The 14,675-nt window shown below is 37.9% G+C and overlaps 1 protein-coding gene across 1 annotated transcript in view; it reads right to left on the bottom strand.

Moving 5' to 3' along the window:
• LOC127419683 (rap1 GTPase-activating protein 1-like) overlaps positions 1-13,420 on the bottom strand; it is a 194,618-nt gene extending 181,198 nt beyond the window's left edge. The window contains exon 1 of the mRNA XM_051661283.1: positions 13,301-13,420. The gene's annotated coding sequence lies outside the window, so the exon portion shown is untranslated. The remainder of the gene's footprint in view (positions 1-13,300) is intronic.
• Positions 13,421-14,675: the final 1,255 nt, after the last annotated feature.

Below are 14,675 nucleotides of genomic sequence, written 5' to 3' on the forward strand. Positions count from 1 at the left end.
TCACACGGTTCTACACCTGCACTGTAGAGAGCATCCTGACTGGCTGCATCTCCGCCTGGTATGGCAATAGCACAGCCCACAACCGCAAAGCCCTGCAAAGTGTGGTGCGAACTGCCAGACAAATCAGCGGAGGTGAGCTTCCCTCCCTCCAGGACATATATACCAGGCGGTGTGTGAAAAAAGCTCGGAGGATCATCAGAGTCTCCATCCACCCGAGCCATGGGCTGTTCTCACTGCTACCATCAGGCAGGCGGTATCGCAGCATCAGGACCTGCACCAGCCAACTTCATGACAGCTTCTTCCCCCAAGCAATCAGACTTCTGAACTCTTGATCTCCCATGATCAAATACATCAGCACTGCACTTTATTACTCTTATATCTCACACCGGACTGTCATAAATTATATTATTATTATATTATATTCTCTCTTAACAACTTACTATCAACCGACAGCCTGAATGTCAATACAGTACAATACAACCTACTGTGCATTCTATATATACTATATATTATTTATTTTATTGTATAATGTGTATTCTATATTGTGTGTATTGTATACTGTACATTGTATGTTATTATTTGTATATTGTGTTGTGTATAATTCTGTGTATGTTAGATTTTAAACTGTGTTGTAAATCTGATGTTTATTGTAAATTGTCTCATCACTGTCACGACTACTATGCAAATAATGTAATACCTTCAGAGTGTACAATCAGGCCAAAAACACACTGACAAAGAAGATTAAAGTGGCTAAGAGAAGCTACTCTGAGAAGCTGATAAACAAGTTTTCAGCTAACGCCCCTGCATCAGTGTGGAGAGGCCTGAAGGACATTACTAACTACAAGACACCACCCCCCAACTCTGTAGGGAATCAACAACTAGCTGATGACCTGAATATGTTTTACTGTACATTTGAAAAGCCCAGTCTCACACCCCACACCCAATCTGACCTTCACTTTACACAAACATCAACACCTCCTGTGACCCCCATCCTGCTACTCAACCTGCACTTAGGATGTGTGAAGAGGGTGTGTGCCGGGTCTTCAAGAAACAGAAGACAAAGAAAGAATCAGGCCCCAATGGCGTTTCACCTCTCTGTTTAAAAGCCTGTGCTGACCAGCTGGCCCCCATCTTCACACAGATCTTCAACAGATCACTAGAGCAGTGTGAATTTCCCTTCTGAAAATGCTCCACCATAAACCCCGTCCCAAAGAAACCCAAGATCAAAGGAAAGAAGGTGTAAGAAAGCATCAGGCCCTGATGGCATTTCACCTGTCTGTTTAAAAGCCTGTGCTGACCAATTGGCCCCCATCTTCACACAGATCTTCAACATATCACTAGGGCAGTGTGAATTTCCCTGCTGAAAATGCTCCACCATCATCCCCGTCCCAAAGAAACCCAAGATCAAAGGACTTAATGACTACAGATCCATCAATCTGATGTCTGTGGCCATGAAGTCATTTGAGAGACTGGTGTTGGCCCAACTGAAGGACAACACTGGACCCTTTCTGGACCCCCTTCAATTTCCTTATCTAGCAAACAGATCTGTGGATGATGCAGTCAACATGGGATTGCATCATATCCTGCAACATCTGGACAGACCAGGGACATATGCAAGGATCCTTTTTGTGGACTTCAGTTCGGCTTTCAACACCATCATCCCAGCTATTCTCCAGACTAAATTAAACCAACGCTATTTTCCTCCCTCTCTCTGTCAGTGGATCACCAGCTTTCTGACGGACAGGCAGCAGCTAGTGAGACTGGGGAAATTCACCTCCAGCACCTGTACGATCAGAACTGGCACCCCCCAGGGATGTGTGCTCTGCCTACTACTCTTCTCCCTGTACACCAACGACTGCATTGCCAAGGACCCCTCTGTCAAGTTCCTGAAGTTTGCAGACGACACTACTGTCATTGGCATCATCTAGCTAGCAGAACAGCTGGCTATCTAGTGCAGCCAAAACAACCTGGAGCTGAACACACTCAAAACAGTGGAGATGCAGTTCTACTCAGCAGTCATTGAGTCTGTCCTCTGTATTTCAATAACTATCTGGTTCAGCTACCAAATTGGACATCAGAAGACTACAAAGGACAGTTCGGACTGCTGAGCAGATTATTGGTTCTCCCCTTCTCACCCTCCAAGACTTGTACACATCCAGAGTGAGGAAAAGGGCTGGAAAAATCACCCTGGACCCCACTTACCCAGCCCACTACCTCTTTGAACTGTTGCCTTCTGGTCGGTGCTACAGAGCACTGAGCACCAGAACAGCCAGGCACAGGAACAGCTTTTTCCCTCAGGCCATCCATCTCATGAACAGTTAACACTGCCCCACTGAGCAATAATTATGTGCAATAACAAGCTTAGTCAATTATATTTATTTAACATATCCTAACTCTTCTGCACATTACATTCCCTTGCACTGTATATAACAGATAGTATTTGTCTTAATGTGTATTTTTACATAAACTTTATATTCTATCCACTTATTTTTCTTTATTCTATTTTTTATTATTTTTGTCTTGTTGTTGTATTGTTTGTGCACTGGAAGCTTCTATCACCAAGTCAAATTCTTTGTATGTGTAAGCATACTTGGCAATAAAGCTCATTCTGATTCTGATTCTTCCTCCACCTCTGAAATGACTTTCCTTTTTGGCTAATGTCACCAAGCCCTCTTATTTTTCATCCCCTCCCCTCCAACAACTTGTCACATAGAGTCCACTTTTCATTATCCAGTCAAATCCAGATGGTGCTAAAATTATGTCCTTTCCTTCATATTTAAACATCAGTTTCCCTATAACATAAGATAGCTAAGCAGTGAAAACAAAACCTTTTAATATTCCTCAAAGCAATCATAATAATAGTTGCACGTATCATTTTTTCGAAACTGTGAGGATGACATCAATGCTGAATAATGGAGTAATGTAAGCTTTTCTTACAGGAATCCATTTCAACAGGCATCCTGCTGCCAACAAACCAATTCAATTTATGAAGCCTTTGGCACGCTTAACCATTAGGCCAACAATACAACCCAAACAGCAGAGCAGAGTGCTTTGTTGGCAATTAGATAGGACATTTAATTTCTTAAAATGGCAATCCCCTAAAAGAAAAACAGCCTGTTTGCCAGCTTGCCAGACTAAAATGCCAAACTAAATCTTCCACTTAAAGAGAAGCATTCATCTGTCTAAAGGTGTTAATGCCTCAGGAGGGATGGACAACAGATTTGCTTCACTGGCACTGCATCAAACCAGAGACATAAATGGTGGAGATGCACCACGCATATAAAAATGAATGGAAGAAATCACAATACTCAATATGACAGCTGTAGGAATGGAAGCCTTACAGTTAAAAGAGCCAGTCACCCTTTTTTTTGCCTGTTTGTTTACTTGAGAATGACCATGCGAGAATATGGACAAGTCTGAAAAAATACAGTTTATTGACTGATTTGAGCTAATGATGCACATTTATTATACCTTTGTTGTCAAATTTTATTCCTGATTTGAAATATTTTATTGGAACATAATCTTGATTCTTGACCAACAGTTTGAGATTTTGGACTTTCCCAATTCAAGTAGACTGGAATTACCTGCCCAGAGGTATTACCAATATGGAAGCAGAGTAAAAGGACTTGCCTTAAAGGGACTTTGATCAAACCTATTAATTTCTTTATCAAAGACTCTCAGCTCAATAGAGCTCATTTAAAATCGCAGCCCAGGCTCACACTAAGCAGCCACATCAAAGCGCTTGAAAACAGTCACATTTATCAAAATGTGGAATCTGAATTCAAACTGAACACAGATCACATGTGATCTGCAAAGTGAAAATTAAATACTACCAATAATAATACGATAGTTGGTAATCACATTGGCTCTCTCTACTAATGCTGCAGACAGAGATGACATGAATGCCAACTTAATTTTTCTCTGGGAAGGAGCAGAAGAATTGAAGTGAAAATGGCATAGCTTACACTAATGGCATTAGTGGGGATCTGCAATGAGCCAAGACACTAACTGAGACTGGCAGAATATCACTGCAGGAATTCATGAATACAGATGAAGATGCCTCAAAACCACACACTTCATAATCAAGAATGCTATAAACACACTCTTAATAGATTGCGTTGCTATCCAAATCATAAGAGAAAATTACTTTAGTTGATTTTGTAAGGGTTTCTAATCTAAATTTATTTAAAAAAAAAAAAAAAAAAAAAAGTGATAGTTTTTAGGTTAAGATATAAAAGGCAAGAGCCTTTTCTCAAATCTTTAAGTGTATTATATGTGCTGAAACTGGGAAATTGTGGAAAATGAATGTAAAAACAGATCTTGTGTTACTAAGTAACACATGACAATTCACAGTATGTAAAAAATAATTATGGAATTAAAATCTCTATAAAAATGTTTTTTGTTTTTTTTTTCAAAAGATTATGATTATTAAGATTGGTCAAAATGACAGCATGCTAAATGAAGCCATGGCTGTAGTTTTAATTCTAAGCTTTATTGAACCAACATGCTTTAAAATATCTATTAAAAATACTACCACAAAATATATTCTCCAAAAACAAACAACCATTTCCTGTTCACACTAGAGGTGAAAAATAATGTTTATACTGTACCTGAGAGTCACACTCCACATGCTTTATTTTTCCAGATTTAATTTATTCTTTGAAATCTATCAGGATAAAACTTAAGCATGTGTTATGTGTCCTTTAATACCATATGACAGTGGCAGAATTTACAAATAGTTCGAAATTGAAGTTTTATCCTGCTTATAGAGGTTTTTGAGTTACAGAAGCTCAAAATGTGAATTACTTTGCAACTATATAAAAACACATGTTAAACAAACAATATTCCCCCAAAATGTTTTCCCAACTAGTCAGAAAACAATTTCGTATTGAACAATGTTGATGATTTGCGAGTTCCCAGCATGCATTGCAACATGAATAAATTGTGTGGTTAGTGTTCTAGGCTTATTTTTTGCTGTTTGCTTATCTTTTAACTTAATGATGTTTGTTGATTGTCATCATTATTGACATTTGTGTGGTAAGGGTTGAGGTCTATTGTGTTTCTGTGTCAAACAATTGTACATTCTTGCAAGACATATCTCTCTTCAGAGGCAAGTTAACTTCATATAAAAGTAATTGAAATGGTGACAAAATTAAAGTTCTCATGTTGCGAATTGATAGTTGACTGAACAAGAAATTAATAGTTCTCTCAACAATAATTTTTGCATTTAATGAACAAACAAATTTACATTGACTAAACAAAGCAATGTTACTGAGCACAATAATTAAGAGAGAACTAAACAAATCTTGCTGCAGTCCAAATAAGGGATTTTAAGCAAATATAGAAATGCCAATCATGAATGCATTTTTGAGGCTAATTGTCCGGTGCATCAGTACATCATGTGAGCACTCCAGATGAACTGAGGCTGTCATCAACCCATACCACGGAGTCCGACCATTTAGAGCAGCTCCAAAAGAGCGTGTGAAGATTAAATGCTAGCTGTGACATATGCACACCATTTAAAAATGTAGACAGTGGTTTTGCTAGTGAACATAAAATGTTTCCGGTTTCACTTTAACATTCATGTAATGACAAATGTTTTGGTCGTTACGGGTTCGATTAATGACACAGTGACACAAAGGAGAAGACGAGGAGGATATGCTTTTTAGGTTTCTTTGGAAGTGAATGGCAGTTATGCAGTTGCATATGTCTTGACTGCTTCAAGCTTTTCGTGCACATTTTTGCTGCTGTCTATATGGAAAAAAGCAATCGGATTACCTCAGAATCCTGAAGGGTTTAATGAAGGTCTTATCAAGAACTGATTTATGGACCTCATTCCAGATGTTAAGTACCTAACAAAAGATGGTCAGTTCCTTTGAACACTAGCACCATTTACCAGAGGGAGAATAAGTGTTCTAGCACAGCCTAAATTAATCATTGTAATACAGTGCTACAGATGTAAATAAGGACAGCCACGCTAAGTATCAGTCTGCCAGATAATTACACAACATACAGTATGCATGCTGCAGACTGAAAGACTGAGAGACTGTCCAAGGCTCCAACCTAATTTTCATAAAATCTATCCACTATATAATCACAAGACACAGTATTTTTAATTAACCTGCAACTCCTGAATAATAAATAAGAGTAAGATTAAGCTGTGCACTGTTCTTACATTCAAAAGAGGTCTTTCCAGGTCCCAGCCTACCACTTTAGGTCTCTCTGGAGCCCTCAGGCAGCCTGATGCATCTCATCCAGGATCCAGAGTGACAGATCCGCTCCTGCTTACAGCTCGACTCTGAGTCAGTGCTGATGAAGAGCTGTGCTGTTAAGAACTCATACCTCACCTACAGAAGCAGCACCATTCATCCAGTTGTCCTAACAGAGCGTGTGAATCTGAGGAACGTCTCGTTTCTGTAGTGCATGCTAACATGGCAGAGTGCTGAGTGCTCTGCCTGGCAGACAGGGCTTTTATCTGATGACATGCTGAGATAGAACGCAACAAATTGATGAGCAGTCAAAAGGGAGACTGGCAAGGTCTCACTCTCATCTCATGCAAATATTACAGCTTCAGATATACAGGTACATGACAGAGGCTAAGATAAGCCCTAATATGCTCACAAATACATTGCGTTCAAATAAAATTGAGCTCAAAATTGATGCATTTTGCACATATTCTAAGACCATTTTTTAATCCTGATTAGCCAATCTTTCTTCTGTAAATAAAAAACCACACACTGTAAAATGTTTCATTTTGTTATAACATCATTTTTGTCTCCATCCATTTAACTCTCAATTTCTGTTATTACTTCTCGGTTTAATAATTTTTCAGAGTTTCGACTGAATTTTCTTCATCAGTAAATAAATTCTGAGTGTTTGAAAAAGTCCAGTCAATTTATTACTGGTGCCACTTTGAGGAAGCAATTCAAATTAAACTTTCCATTTCAGTGAGATGAAATGTTTTAGTGCATCCGTAATTGAGTGCAGCAAAAAACTAATCTTTACACTACAAAACATCCTTATCGTAACTAGCACCTTTGTTGTTTATATTTAATAATATATTTAAACATCCTGAAAAGAAACTGCATCAGATAAAAAATAAATAAATAAATAAATAAACAAAAACAAAAAACAAAGCCATTAGAGAATGCATATTGAATAGATGTATTTTGTTTTTTGTTTGTTTTTATTTTTTCTGGCAGGTTTACTTGTCTTTAAGCATAAACCTCACTTATTATTTAATTATTTTCAAAAAGCCATTTTTGGCAACTAAATGCAAGAAAACACAATTGCAATGCTTCAGGCTCTCTTCTCCAGGGCTCTCCCTGAACATAGTTTTACCTTAAAGCCCTGTGAAAGCTCTTGTCTACATGACCCTTACCTTTGCGAGAGTCACTCAAGGACAGACATGAGATAAATTACACTAAGAATTACATCAAATACAAACAAAATAATCATGAGATGAACATGAACAAGAGTATTAAAGGAAGACAGGAGGCCCTCCACCATGCCCGTATTTTTAGAATAGATATGCTTCTGTGTAGTAAAATGCTCTGCATAGGTTTTATGAGATCAAGCTAGACATACAGATAAATATTTTATGGCCAAAGTCTTGGCTACAACTGGAGAGACCATCTATGGATTTGTGTTAATAATCTCTCATTAATATACATATTTTAAAGTCTATTTTACTTGCATATTTCATGGACAGGAAACTAGCCAGCTTCATACAACTGAGACTCTTTATCACTGTCTATTTATTTTAATGTTGAAAGGTGATTTCTAAATGAGACTTATGCGTCACAACTAATCACAACTTCGAGAAGTGGGTGCCAATAAGCTTTGACCTTTCACTAAAAGGTGTCTGTCATAGTAACAACTTTTAGCAACAAATTTCTCTTCAAAAGGACAGGTCAACATTTACTTCCTGATATCTGTTTAGCATAATGAAATCTTTTTCCCCATATCAGGGACCTTGATCTACAGTCCATATCCCAATAACCACAGCATGAATACTGCACAGTGTGAAGACGGAGAAAGAAGAGACTATATAAAATTGCTTTCCTACATTCAAAGAACCCTGCGACCAACATGTCATTTTAGGTCCGTAATCCATATTAGAAACCCCAGAGCTGGTGAGCATTGACACAGTGATCATTTATTCTGAGCTTCAGCATGGAGTCCAGAGGCGGCAGACCACAGGACACAACCCGCCTCCAAACACTATCTTTTCACTCTGGGACAATAAGTAAAAAAGGAATTAAACAGATAATAAACACTTTCATATGTGTCCTCATCATATAATAGTGCCCACACCTAGTCTCAGACTCAGATGACAGTTCCAATCACAGGTGAATTTCCAGTACAACAACGTAACTCACAGCTTAACCATCATAGTACGATGCATCATTGGAGAAATTAACTAGCTAGTCAAGACCGTTTCCCAAAACCTTAGTAACTATGATGCACATCCATAGTTGGAACCATGTTGGTTCAACATCATAGAGCTGTCATTTATGAAGTTATAACTTCCGGAAAATATAGTTATAATAGCTCATTTACACGTACACCAGAAAGACGTTTAATGCAAGAAAGCTAGTGAAGACACAAAATCAGCGTGCACCGTGTAATACGACAGATGCATTGTGCTGCAATAGTGGGGTTTCCCTTTACATCAGTGGCTGCGTTCCATTTAGAAGTGATCTTCCCTATGCCCTTTTCCCAATAAAGTCTTTACTATCTGCTGTGAGAGCAGTGGAGGGCTGAAAGATGTGGGGCTCCAAAATAACAGTCTTTTGGAAATGACTTTTTAAGCCGTTTTTTAGTTTATTTTGAAGCTATCTTACAGCATACCTATTATGATTGTTCCCCATTTGAAGTGCCCTTCGGAGGCTGATTTATCCCATTTAGAACACAGCCAAAAATGCTACTTGCGTGTTAACGTGGACACATAAGCCATGTTCTCCAACAGAAACCGTGTGTGTTAAATACTTTCTCTAAATAGCCTTAAATCCCTTAAATGGCTGCATTCGCATTTGCATGATGTTTTAGAATGCTGCTTTCTTCTTAAATGCATGTAAACGTGGTCAAAGTCTTGATCTAATGAAAGATATAAATGGGATAAAAGATATAGAAGCCTCAGCAAAGTGAAATAATGTCCACACAGCAAACTAACAAGGAACTATGCTTCTAACCACAGGTGGAGAGCTGTAGTTTCAACCACACAACTTTGCAAAGATGTTTGCGAATGTTCATTGGACGGTCGGTTTCGGGAAACACCAAAACTATGTTGGTAACGATGGAACTTGCGACCATAGTTGGCTAACAATGCTTTTGGCAAACACACCCCTGATTGGCTGGCTGCTACGCAAATTTGAGGAGTCTGTGTGCACAGGCTTTTACAAGTCCATCAGGAAACAAAGTTACAGTATTTTCACAAGGTACCAAGCTGCTACAATGAGCTCTTTTGAGGATTAAATAATCATTGGATTTGCCAAGAACTGAGAGATTCATAGCATTAAATAACTGGAAGATGTTTAGGGCCTTTTGATAGCAAGTAAACTTGATATCCACATAAGAAGAAATTTATTCTGCTGAGTTATAGCTGTAAAATAATCTGTACTTATTATTTTTGGACGACAAAGTTCTCATTACAATGTCTACACATATATTCCACCATTTTATTTTATTCAGTGATTCTGGGTTTACAAGCCATTATTAATTTTTTTACACACTAATCTATTATTGCGGTATTGATTTTAGATTTATCCACCCCTAAATGGTATGTCAAAATAAAATGATGTCGGTCAGATGGTTTCTTCTGGTCAAAAAGGGCAGTTTTTGGCCAGATATGATACGAACTGGACAAGACTGTGTGCTGATAGCCCACAAACAGAAGCAACTGAACATCATTTCTGTAGTCATATCTACAATACTCATCTTTCTATTTGAAACAAGAGCAGTTTCATAACCAAGCAGACCAAAGAGGCATCACACAAATAAAAAAAATATGTTCAAATTCTTTTTCATGTCTGACTCACAGGAAAATCCAGGATCACTTGAGGGGAAACTTCAGACTGGCTGCTGACAAGCCACTTTGTTTAAGATTGTGTTGTTGTTGGGGCTGAACCAGAACACAGCTGAGTGTGCAACAGGCAAAGAGACAGATGTGCCATGTCATGTGATATTCACTCTCACCACAGAAATAGTAACTGTAGATACAGCCTACAGATTTATTTGGCTGTAAAGTTCAAAGTGTGTGGACATTTCAAATATCTATTCTACTACTGAATCATGCTCTCATGTCATGCTTACCTATTCAGATGTTCAGCCATCTTTGCAACTAGGTTCATCCTGCTATTCTGCAGGCTATGAATATCTGAGGTCGAGTTGCTGTATTAAACTGAATGAAATTTTTAAATGCATAAAATATTTTGAGACATTTCAATATTTTTGTGGCATTAGTTTCAAGAGACCAGCAGAAATCTAATCTACACTGACCCTGTGTGAAATTCCTTTCTTCCCAGTGGAACTCATTAAGCTAATTAAAGACTCTACAAAAGTTCCCAAATGAAATAGATGATTATTTCTAAACTGGGAGACATGCTAAAGGGGGGAAAGAGAAGAGTCCAGTGAAATCATGCTCGTTAAGACAAAAATATTCAGATGATATCAGCATGCACATCTTTATTACAAAAAATAGGGCACTTTGTCCACAGTCCTGTTCCTTCTAAAGTCACATACAGTTCATAAATTGTTTGGCAGACACTTTCCAACCAAATGCCCTTACAAAGAATAACAAAGGATATGCAACTGTGCAACTGGCAATTACCAAGACAGATTTGGCATGTTAAAAAATCGGCCCAAAATGACAAACAACAGCCCCGTTCACACATGCAACCAGGTAAATTACAGGAAAATAATTGGGTTGCCTTTACTGGTTAATGTACCAAATGTGTTCACACATACAATCAATAAGGAAATGTATAAGTAATGATACAACTTTGCATTAAGGAATTTACCAGTATTTTCAAAAGGGTTGTGTTCACAAATGTTCTCTAAACTGGAAATTGTAGGTAATTTTCTGGAAAAGGCTGTATGTGTGAATGCGACTAATCAGATGTTAAAAGTAATTTAACTTTGCAAACTACAGAACTGACATTGCATTGACACAACAAATTCCTCTGGACTAAATGCCACTGGCTTCAGCACAGGAGCAGTACATTTGACCCTGGTGTAGAAACAAGGGTGGCCTCTGGAAAACCAGCAAAGCCCAAGGCTACAGCTATAGATCATCAGAGCAAGAGAGCAGGACACTTGCCCTCAACATCCTTTGCTCCACACAAACACACACACAAAACAAGAGCATGGCATGTGTGCATGTCCTTGTCTTAAATTATTTCACAGATTCCTATTGCACTCTTCTGATCAAGAAGCCACAAAACAGTTCTTAGTATTATTATTATTATTATTTTTTTTTAGTTTTTTTTTTTGCCAGTGTTCTATCTCACATGCCTTACGGGTAATTTGTGTGATTTTTGTTTGTGTTGATACTTTTTATTGCTTAATATGGAGAGATAACTATAAATAATCCATTTGTAGTTTGATTCCCCCCCAAAAGTATAAACACTGTGGCTCTGTGGCACTATTAAAATATGCTGTTTGTTTGATTGTTTGAGTACCTTGAGTAGCCTAACACAGCGGCTTCATCCAAAAACTGGAAAACGCTGCATTCGGAGGCTGTTAACTTAGGAAGGATGAAAATAGGGTGCTTTTCAAACTGTTCTAAGTTTCCTTATGACTTCCATTCATTCAAAAACGTTGTCGGTTAAGCCATTAAAGGGATAGTTCACCCAAAAATGATAATTCTGTCATCATTTACTCAATCTCATGCCAACCCAGATGTGTATGCTTGAAAGGTCTGGTCACTATTCATTAGCATTGTATGGACCTACAGAGCTGAAATATTCTTCTAAAAATCTTTGTTTGTGTTCCGCAGAAGAAAGAAAGTCATACACATCTGGGATGGTATGAAAGTGAGTAAATGATGAGAAATTTTTCAATTTGGGGGGAACAATCCCTTTAACTGATTAGGCAGAAAGGCAGCTGCCTATGTTTTCGGATGCAGCCAGCAACAATGGCAAAATCCAAATAGATTTTAGTACATGTAACAACGTTACATTAGAACACTGCGCAACAATACAAGCAGAAACTATTTAAATTCTGCACAATGTACTTACATCCAGATACACATGCATAGGGGGAAACAATCCCTCTAATTTTCCCTCATTCTTTCTTCTGAGTTTTGGGAATTGATACTACTGACAGTGCAAGCAAGAGACTCTGATGTGTGTGTAATGGCTAAGATGAGAAGAATATCAATCAAGGCATCAAACAGAGTCGCTCACAAATGGCTAAACACTCACACCAAGAACTCAATCTCTCCATGAAAGTCTTATAAACTTATAAATATACATTAACATATAAACTTTATGCCTTTAACCATGTCCTTTTACCCAGAAAACAGCTGACTGACAGCTACATTAATTTCCTTACACGGTAAACAAACTGATCTGTAACCTAACCTAGGCAGGTTGATTCTAGGCAGTCATAATAGGTAATATTTTTTGACAAAAATAAAACCAGTAAATGTAGATGTTGCCACGTGAGGCACACTTTAGGCTAACAAAACATTTTACAGTGTACACTACAGTCCATAATTTTGTGTGGACTCATTGAAGCGTTTTAGTCTTTGTCACAGCATATCAACAAACTCCAAACGCATCTGAAACCCAATGTTTGTGTCATATCAACAAAGTAAAATGAGACAATATATCACATTAACTCCATCCCTATTCGCCTCCTTCTGTAGGCTAACTCTTCCACGAGTGGCATCCACAATGTGCTTCCATCAAATAACAGCGCGCTCTGAAATGAGCTAAACCTAATGAGCTACCTACCTAGAAAGCATTTTGGGCATTATTTGCGTGCGTCATTTTGGCATCGTAGGCGCTCATTTTAATTACTACGCGCCAATCATGTCCAAAACTACTGTCTAGGCAGGCAGCAAGGTTGCGGGGGGAAAAAAATCCCCCAATATAAACAAAATTATGTAGCGGTCAGATAATGGATTAATTTAATTTGTCCGTTTATCTTATTAAAAATAAAGTGTGGCGAGAAGCACCAATTGTACGCGCTACAAGCATGCTTTTCCTTTTTTTCTCTCACCATATCTCACTTCACCAAAGCATATAAAAGCTCAAATAAAAAAATCAGCACTGTGTAGAAGCTGTCGTCTCACCTTATTCTTGCGCACTTCAAGATGTGAAGTCCATGTTGTTGGGCGCACCCTCGTAACAGTAAACTACACTGCGCACTTAAACTACACAATCTATGCCCAACGGTGGAGACCTGGATATAGTGTAAAATAACAGTGCCGTTGGAAGCTTTAGTGATGCAATGATGTTCAGAGCTCCAGCCCCCTCTAACACAGCTGCGCTCCTTAAATCGACGCAGAGGAGTCTGCGATATTTACATGTGACAGTCCCGATCCGACCCACCACAGTGCTGCTTTCAGATTAAAATCCTCCTGCAGACTTTAAATTAGACATGAACATTAGAATGTATTCCTACTGTATTTTGTGCTACCTCTATACCCATTAATAACATTCTTAAATTTTGATAACGGGACTTCACCTTCTTTCTATTATGAGAAAGTCTACTATTATTACCATTATGTAACAAGCAATACATGTTGTCTTTGATTCTAGGCGCATGTTAAAATTTATTTTTAAATTTGTCATCTGAAAGGAAGGCCAGCGGAGTCCAGGTGGCCGGAGCTTCCATTAGACTAACTTATTATCCATTTAGTAATTTAACTCCCAACAGTCTCCTGTCTGGGGAGCATTTAGCATTCTGAAAGCCCAGCACAGTGTACTTTTTTGAAGGACAGCATAAAGTGAACGAGGTCAGAATCTCGTTCAGAACAAACTATACTCACAAATGTCTGAACTGTTGTCATTTGCATGCTCTCTTCGAACTAAAAAGATGTTACTGCATGCACTTCATATACAGTACTATGTTAAAAAGCATCACAAAGTAAAAAAAAAAAAAAAAAAAAATGCTTTGAAAAAACAACGAGACAAATTTATACACTACAAAGTGCTTTTGGCTCTTTGCATTTATTTTGAAAAAATGTTTCTTGCTTTTCAAACGCTATCCATTTATATCCATGTGTGTAGAACTGCATGCTTGATCGCTCTTTTCATCTTAAAATCATTTGGTATGTTTTTGTCACATTTCCAGTGCTGCAACCACATGACATCACCACTCCTTCTGACATTTAAAATGGCAAAGGTGGTTTCAGGGGTTGAATTTCTTGCAATTTTGAGGTTAAGGCTGAGTTGGAAAAATGACCTACTAAAACCCCAAGCAACTATGACATTTTGTTGGAAGAACAGGCATACCAACAAAAATAAGGCAAAGAGTTAATTATTTGTGCTTGTTATTAACATTTGAGACATTGCTTAGATATGCTGACTCTTCCAAGAAAATGGCATCAAGCTCCAAATCTCCTTGCATAAAAAGAACTATCTTTGATTCATTTTTTAAGTTTCAAGATATTCAAGTTTCTTTATCATAAAAGAGATAAAAATGTTTCTTTTCTTTCTTTTTAC

This window comes from Myxocyprinus asiaticus, chromosome 29 (assembly GCF_019703515.2).
Source record: "Myxocyprinus asiaticus isolate MX2 ecotype Aquarium Trade chromosome 29, UBuf_Myxa_2, whole genome shotgun sequence".
NCBI classification, from domain to species: domain Eukaryota; kingdom Metazoa; phylum Chordata; class Actinopteri; order Cypriniformes; family Catostomidae; genus Myxocyprinus; species Myxocyprinus asiaticus.